This window comes from Adiantum capillus-veneris, chromosome 30 (genome assembly GCF_014529385.1).
Source record: "Adiantum capillus-veneris isolate H3 chromosome 30, ASM1452938v2, whole genome shotgun sequence".
Classification (NCBI taxonomy): Eukaryota; Viridiplantae; Streptophyta; class Polypodiopsida; order Polypodiales; family Pteridaceae; genus Adiantum; species Adiantum capillus-veneris.
This window is the reverse complement of record NC_140960.1, coordinates 114,178,080-114,185,429: the sequence shown is the minus strand read 5'-3', so window position 1 is coordinate 114,185,429 and position 7,350 is coordinate 114,178,080.

Below are 7,350 nucleotides of genomic sequence, written 5' to 3'. Positions count from 1 at the left end.
ACTCCAAGGCATCAGCCCTTTCTATGTGCAAGAATGATCCCGATATGCATGAGTTACAAGTCACAGACGCCCTATTGGGTTATCTAAGTGGAAGTGTGCACTATCTATGTTCTAACCCATTGGGAGGTCCATCTTAACCTGTGATTACTCATCGGTGATCATACTACGGTGCATTGTTCTAGCTATCTTGTTTTACAAAAGAAAAATACACTTGTAAAATTTAAGAACAAGATAAAAAGGATACAAGTTCTTTTCTATTGAGGTGTGATAGCCCACCCGCTCTTATTCAGCTATTCTCAGCCGAAAAGCTTCGTCATATTGTTTAAGAATCTCCGTGTAAGCCCGCATGAAATTTTCATCCGCCCACTTCGCGTCGGCTATGGGTAAATCTTTAAACTTCAATAGAAATTTCCGTGTTAGAAGGCCACTTCTTGTAGTTCAATCCTTATAAAAGAGGATTTGTTTGAGTTAACTGAGTTGCTCTGTGTCTTCAACTTTTGGGGGATCCTCTGTAGTAGGCTCCTCTGGTATTGGCCCCATGTAAGGCTTTTAATAGGCTTACATGAAACGAATTAGGCGTCGTCTTTCAAAAGCTACTGCATGGCCTTCTTGATTGAGCACAGCACCAATGCAATTGCCACAAGCATATGCTTCGACTATGAATGGTTTTGCACAGTCAGGGCTGATGAGAATTGGGCTTGCAGTGAGTGCAATTTTCATCTTTTGAAAAGCTGTCTTCTCTTTCTCCTTCCATTGAAAAGTGCTATTCTTCTTGGTTCTAGGTCATGTAGAGGAGAAGCAATGTGGGCAAAATGCTTGATGAAGCGGCGATAGTAAGAGCATAACCCCAGAAAAGATCGCACCTCATGCACATCACGAAGATCTGGCTATTCTTGGATTATTGTGATCTTCTCTAGATCCATTTGAATGCCTTCTGAAGAGATCACATGCCCAAGATAATTTATTTTATGCATGAAGAACTCACTTTTCTTACAATTGATGAGAAGCTAATTCTCATGAAGAAGTTGCAAAACAATTTCCGGATGTTGCCGATGCTCTTCTTCATTCTTGCTAAACAGAAGAATATTATCAAAGAAAGTGCCAACATATTGGCGATGACCCCTAAAGATGCACTCCATCATGCCATTGAAAGTTGTCGGTGCATTAGTCAATCCGAAAGGAATCACCAAGAATTCGTATAAGCCAAAAGAAGTATTGAAAGCAGTCTTGTGGATATCTTGTGGAATCACCCTGATCTGGTGATAGCCGCTGAAAATCTTGGCGCCACCTAGGCGATCCAAAATGTCATCAATTTGTGGAATGGAAAACCTATTCTTCACAGTTATTTTGTTGAGTGCCCGATAGTCGATGCTTACATCTGTTAATCTTCTCATTCTCTTTATACTTCTCACGACCATACAATATTTGAAACTGATGAACAAATTTAAAAAGAAGATTAGGATTTCATGAATCATTATACTACTAAACTTGAACTTCTTCTCAAGTTGCGAGAGTGACTTGCTCTTCTTCCTCTTGTATCTTCTTCCATACCTAGATCTCGACGTAGAGGAGGACGAACTTGTCTCCAAAGATGAAGAAGAGGGTGAAGAATATCGATGTCTTTGCCTTCGATGAGATTTTCTGTATGAATGAGGTATCTCCTTGTCGCTTGATGATGACACTTTTGAAGATTCACTAGATAGATTTGATGAAGAGGATGTACTCCAGCTTCGATGGCTTCTCTTCTTTGAGATAGAGCGTCCTCTTTTGCCTCGTCCATTCTCCTACTTCACGGCTAACAAGCTTAGTGATCGGCTCCTTCCATTAGAATTGCGTTGCTTTGCTCGCTGCTCTTTCTTAGCTTCATTGGGCTTCTCACCCTTGTCGAGTTTGAGAAGTTCTCGAATGGAGCGGTTCTCCTCTTGCAAACTTTGAAGAGCTTGTAAGATAGAAATGTTTGTGTCTTCCATTAGTAACATAAGAAATGATCATGCAAAGGTGCACACAATCAACTATAAGCACTAGTAGCGTAGGGGTGAGGATCAAGCCAAAGCTCTGATACCACTGTAAGAGCCCCGTACAACTCAGAGTGCTTAATGCTTAAAGAACTTGACAAAATATTAATTACAACACTTCAAAGAGACAAGAGGCAGAATGAGGTTTGAAGATGGGCAGCCCCCACGGAAGAAAATAGATTTCTACTCAACCCAAGTACCTTAGGACTGAGCTCAGTTTCAATCAACCCGAGAGTGAGTTTAAGTAGACTCACACTCGTAAATCATGCAAGATTTTACGTGCACATGTATAAAAATAAACATAAGTAGAATCTCAAACATAAGTACAAAGATAAAATTTAGCTGTTGTGTATGATAGAGAAGAGATCTAGTGTCTTGGTAGCTTGTAGGATGAATAGAAGAGCGCAAAACTAAAGGGAAACAACAGAATTTGCAAATTTAGAAGTGTGCTGCCTTGAAAAACAACAAGCTAGAGAGAGAGAGATGGCTTCTTGAGGATGAACGAATAGTAAGCGTAGAGAGAGATGGTGATGGTAATGAAGGGGGTTTTTTGGGCTAATGGTAGAGAAAAATTCAGCAACTAGGAGATGGGAAAGAGGCTTTATTTATAGAAAAGTTGCCTCAAGAGAAAAGGGAAAAGTTGAAGAGGATTGTGACACGTGTTTAGTAAAAGATAAAGTTGGCATGACAAATGTCCACACACATGTCTCTTCTTTTAAAAGCTTTTTGAGAAGTATCCATACACTTGTCTCTTCCTTTGAAAGCTTTTTGACAAGTGTCTCATCGAATGTTTGTGACAAGTGTCACGCCACATGTCCTCCTTTTGGAACCTTCCTTCTAAAATCTCTGTTCTATAATCTTTTAGAAGCTTCCATCTTGGAACTACTAAAACCACACATTAATGTGGGTATCAATTGAAAGCTCTTTCTCAGTACAATTCGGTTTTTGCTTCAAAACATGGATTTAACATCTCTATGAAGAGATAAAGCATTCAATGTATTCAGCCTATATATGCATATTGAGCAATCTTCATGATCATGCCATCTTGTTGATTGTAACTCTCTTTTCAAGCGGATCTAGCCCACACTCCAAGGCATCAACCCTTTCTATGTGCAAGTATGATCCCGATATGCATGAGTTACAAGTCACAGGCGCCCTATTGGGTTATCTAGGTGGGAGTGTGCACTATCTATGTTCTAACCCACTGGGGGGGGGGGGGTCCACCTTAACCTGTGATGACTACTCATTGGTAATCATACTACGGTGCATTGTTCTAGCTATCTTGTTTTACAAAAGGAAAACACACTTGTAAAATTTAAGAACAATAGAAAAAGAATATAAGTTCTTTTCTATTGAGGTGTGATAGCCCATCCGCTCTTATTCAGCTATCCTCGGCTGAAAAGATTCCTCATATTGTTTAAGAATCTCCGTGTAAGCCCGCATGAAATTTTCATCCACCCACTTCGTGTCGGGGCTGTGGGTAAATCTTTAAACTTCAATAGAAATTTCCGTGTTAGAAGGCCACTTCTTGTAGTTCGATCCTTATGAAAGAGGATTTGTTTGAGTTAACTGAGTTGCTCTGTGTCTTCAACTTTTGGGGATCCTCTGTAGTAGGCTCCTCTGGTATTGGCCCCATGTAAGGCTTTAATAGGCTTACATGAAACGAATTAGGCATCGTCTTTCAAAAGCTACTGCATGGCCTTCTTGATTGAGCACAGCACCAATGTAATTGCCACAAGCATATGCTTCGACTATGAATGGTTTTGCAAAGACAGGGATGATGAGAATTGGGCTTGCAAAAGGTGCAATTTTCAGCTTATGAAAAGCTGTCCTCTCTTTCTCCTTCCATTGAAAAGTGCTATTCTTCTTGGTTAGGTCATGTAGAAAAGAAGCAATGTGGGAAAAATGCTTGATGAAGCCGCGATAGTAAGAGCATAACCCCAGAAAAGATCGCACCTCATGCACGTCACGAAGATCTGGCCATTCTTGGATTATTGTGATCTTCTCTAGATCCATTTGAATGCCTTCTGAAGAGATCACATGCCCAAGATAATTTATTTTATGCATGAAGAACTCACTTTTCTTACACTTGATGAGAAGTTGATTCTCATGAAGAAGTTGCAAAACAATTTCCAGATGGTGCCGATGCTCTTCTTCATTCTTGCTAAACACAAGAATATCATCAAAGAAAGTGCCAACATTAGTATTTCGTGAATCGTTATACGTACGAAACTTGATCTTCTTCTCAAGTTGCGAGAGTGACTTGGTCCCCTTCTTCTTGTATCTTCTTCCATACCTAGATCTCAACGTAGAGAAGGACAAACTTGTCTCCAAAGATGAAGAAGAGGGTGAAGAATATCGACATCTTTGCCTTCGATGAGATTTTATGTATGAATGAGGTATCTCCTTATGACACTTTTGAAGATTCACTAGATAAATTTGATGAAGAGAATGTACTCCGGCTTCGATGGCTTCTCTTCTTTCAGATAGAGCATCCTCTTTTGCCTCGTCCATTCTCCTTCTTCACAGCTAACAGGCTTAGTGATCGGCTCCTTCCATTAGAATTGCGTTGCTTTGCTGGCTGCTCTTTCTTGGCTTCATTGGGCTTCTCGCCCTTGTCGAGTTTGAGAAGTTCTCGAATGGAGCGGTTCTCCTCTTGCAAACTATGAAGAGCTTGTAAGATAGCAATGTTTGTGTCTTCCATTAGTAAAATAAGAAATGGTCAGGCAAAGGTGCACACAATCAACTATAAGCACTAGTAGCGTAGGGGTGAGAATCAAGCCAAAGCTTTGATACCACTATAAGAGCCCCGTACAACTCAGAGTGCTTAATGCTTAAAGAACTTGACAAAGTATTAATTACAACACTTCAAAGAGACAAGAGGCAGAATGAGGTTTGAAGATGGGCAACCCCCACCGAAGGAAATAGATTTCTAGTCAACCCAAGTACCTTAGGATTGAGCAGAGTTACAATCAACCTGAGAGTGAGTTTAAGTAGACTCACACTTGTAGATCATGTAAGATTTTACGTGCACATGTATAAAAATAAACATAAGTAGACTCTCAAACATAAGTACAAAGATAAAATTTAGCTGCTGTGTATGCTAGAGAAGAGATCTAGTGTCTTGGTAGCTTGTAGGATGAATAGAAGAGCGCAAAACTGAAGGGAAACAACAAAATTTTCAGATTTAGAAGTGTGCTGCCCTGGAAAACAACAAGCTAGAGAGAGAGAGAGATGGCTTCTTGAGGATGAAAGAATAGTAAGCATAGAGAGAGGTAGTGATGGTAATGAAGGGGGTTTCTTGGGCTGATGGTGGAGGAAAGTTCAGTAACTAGGAGATAAGAAAATGAGAGGGAAAGGGGATTTATTTATAGAGAAGTTGCCTCAAGAGAAAAAGAAAAAGTTAAAAAGGATTGTGACAAGTGTTTAGTAAAAGATAAAGTTGGCATGACAAGAGTCCACACACTTGTCTCTTTTCTTAAAAGCTTTTTGACAAGTATCCACACACTTGTCTCTTCTTTTGAAAGCTTTTTGACAAGTGTCTCATCTTTTGGAAAGTTTGTGACAAGTGTCCCGCCACATGTCCTCCTTTTGGAACCTTCCTTCTAGAATCTCCCTTCTAGAATCTTTTAGAAGCTTCCATCTTCGAACTACTAAAACCACACATTAATGTGAGTATCAATTGAAAGCTCTTTCTCAATACAATTCGGTTTTCGCTTCAAAACATGGATTCAACATCTCTATGAAGAGATAAAGCATTCAATGTATTCAGCCTACATATGCATAATGAGCAATCTTCTTGATCATGCCATCTTGTTGATTGTAACTGTCTTTTCAAGCGGATCTAGCCCACACTCCAAGACATCAGCCCTTTTTATGTGCAAGTATGATCCCGATATGCGTGAGTTACAAGTCACAAGTGCCCTTTTGGGTTATCTAGGTGGGAGTGTGCACTATCTATGTTGTAACCCATTGTGGAGGTCCACCTTAATGTGTGACTACTCATCGGTGATCATACTACAATGCACTGTTTTAGCTATCTTTTTTTACAAAAGCAAAACACACTTGTAAAATTTAAGATTAATAGAAAGAGGATACAAGTTCTTTCTATTGAGGTGTGAGAGGATACTGGCGGTTATAGGATTGGGAGTGCCGCCCTTTGGTGCAAGTACAGTGGGACCCAAGGAAGTGGTTTTTACATGAACCCTTTGCCTCATTCGATCAACCGAGGACCCCCTTCTTAGCACGACTGGACGTCACATACTTGCAACAAGGAGAGGCTAGTCCTGCTACAGTGGATCATTGGCAAGAGGAGGCTCTCATGTCAAAGTTCTTGGTAGATTTTTGGGGGCGCTTGGGAGACAGCAGCAGACAGCCAAAGAGAGCCACCATGTTCCAATGGTTAGTTGCCCATCAAACTACTACAGTTGGGAATTGGCTGGTGCAAAGTGCCACTGTGCAGCTAGTACCACGTGTGACCACCCTCTTGAGACACAACGTGACTTTGTCGGACTCTCCCACGGCACAGCAGGATTGGCTTCGGATTCTTCGACTGATGCTCACACTTTAGGCAGCTAAAAAGTACACCTGGGGTGCTGCAACCTGGTCCACCCTCGCGGGCCCAGCACTTCATTTTGAGATGGCTTCAGTCACTCAGAAGATTGTTATACAGGGAGGCCCGCCTACTCTTCAGACCACCATAGCGCTTGTACCTCAAGAGTGGAGCAAAGATGGAGAGTGCAGTTGGGATCTAACTGACACTTTGGTTCATCTGGTGCTTTTGCATCTTCGAGACCCGTCTCACTGGCGGAGACTATACGTGACATCTCACTAGAGCTGATCCATACACTAGTTAGAGAGACTTCACGGCAACTCCGACCGCATGCGGGAGCCCAGTGAGGCCTTCTTGTGACTCGAGCGACCAGGGCCCTTCTTTACCTCTGTGGCTTTCTCCTCCTCCCATCTCTTGATTTAGCCGTCATTGTACATATCTTACCTTTCCATTGGGAGAGTCTTCCCCCAGTTTGATTTACCCTCTCTAGTAGGAGCAGTTTGTAGCCCATTGGGCAGTTTTCTTCATCTTTTTCTTGAAAAAAAAATATAAAGATAATACTTCCTGACCATCCACCCCAGTTTCAAATTTAAGCAACTGAGCCACTACAGTCTACAGATCAACTACAAAGAGAAAACAGTCAACTATTATCCAGTTGAAGACAATTGCATAGCAGTGGTCAATGCTCTTAACGATTTCTTGCTGGTATGTGGGTTTCATAATGCATGCTTACAACATCATATAAAAATGCTAAACGACCAAATTAAGTTCCATCAGACATAT